This window comes from Triticum dicoccoides, chromosome 6A, assembly GCF_002162155.2.
Source record: "Triticum dicoccoides isolate Atlit2015 ecotype Zavitan chromosome 6A, WEW_v2.0, whole genome shotgun sequence".
NCBI lineage: Eukaryota > Viridiplantae > Streptophyta > Magnoliopsida > Poales > Poaceae > Triticum > Triticum dicoccoides.
The window spans coordinates 207,438,543-207,440,250 of NC_041390.1; positions in this window are offsets into that span (position 1 = coordinate 207,438,543).

Below are 1,708 nucleotides of genomic sequence, written 5' to 3' on the forward strand. Positions count from 1 at the left end.
GGGGTGGGGTGGTGCGGCGGCGCGGCGTGTGGTGTGGTGGTGCTCTAGGCTTTGGGTTTGATGATTTAGAGGGGGGGTGCTTGGGTATTTATATTGGGGAGAGGGGACAAAACTTGGGGTAGGGGACAAGGAATTTGACTAGGAATAGGAATAGAAAAAGGAAAGGAAAAGATCTAGAAATAGAAAAGGAATATACGGAAGTAGGACAAAAGTCCTACTAGGATTCGGTAGAAACAAGAGGCGGCGGCGGCCTCCTGCGCCTGCGCCTGGCGCGCGGCTAGCGATGGCCTTGGCCGTAGCCTTGGCCGGCTGGGCCTTTGGCCCAAGGCGCTGGACTTTGATTTTTTAACTGGTTCTCGCGCAGAAAAAAAACAAAAAGAGATCTAAACGAACTCCGAAAAATCTAAAGTAAATTTTCCCCGACTCCTAAAAATGAGCCCAACAAAATGAACTTTTCTCCGGACCTAAAATGCAATTTTCGAAAACGCGCATTTTCCCCTATCCAAATAAAATGCAAATAAACACCGGCAAACAAAAATTGATCTATTTATTATATCTTCATTTTCCTATATTTTGGAAAAGTCATATTATTCCCTCTCTCATATATTTTGATATCGGAAAAATTATTGAAGACAAAATAAATAAATCAAATGATCCTCTTTTCAAAATTCGAGAAAACTCTCAAATATGAAAAATAACGAAATCTCCAACTCTCTCCGAGGGTCCTTGAGTTGCGTGAAATTTCTAGGATCAACCAAAATGCAAGTAAATATGATATGCATGATGATCTAGTGTATAACATTCCAAATTGCAAATTTGGGATGTTACATATCTACACCTGGGGGCTTCTTTCACAGAAGCTTAAATTATTTACCTGGGCATCACGCCCAACACATGCGTTATACTTCCGCATGTACCTTTTTTCACCATTATATGCATCGATATGACTTAAGTTTTGGCCAAGCTGGGTTGCCTGGCTCTTGTATTTATGCCCTACGTTCCTGTTAATTCGGCTAGGGCATAATGGGAGCACCTCTGTGATTGTTACCGCCGGGTCAGCCGGACGTGTACCTCAGACTGGGTGAAGCCGAAAGCTAGCGTTCTTAAGAGAATATTTGGTCGGTGAACGAAAGATGACTTTTATTTATTAACCATATCTGCCCCCAAATGTTTTTACTGTGCTTCTTGTCGCAGTCCGGACATGCACTTTAGGGCATGCCACCCAGGGAAAGGAACCCCTAATGGAACTATTCTCTCTGGAAGATGTTTCTTACTACCCATGTAATATAACATAACTAGTTGAGCACTTGTCTGATAAAGCACTAATGACCCCTACGCCTGGTCTCCACGCATGCCCCGGTTCTTATATAACCGAGAGGGTATTCGGATACACTCCGGACTGTCAGGTCCCGAGGTTGAAGCGAAAAGGTCCACCACGACAAACGATCTACAATCCGGCTAGAAGACATCATATATGTCGCTTTACAATTACATAGTCAATTTGACTGGTTGAATTCCTCTTCAATGCCCTCTATTAGGCTGTCTAGTCTATAGTCCTGTTGGGAATACTTTGCAGCCAATTCTACTTGGCCGTACTGTAAGTGCATCTAGTGCCACCCCTAGTTGGTTTTGGAGTATTGACGACAAACCTAGTTGAGGGACTAATGTGTTTGTGAGAATTGCAGGAAAACACAGGAAGAAGTCCCTC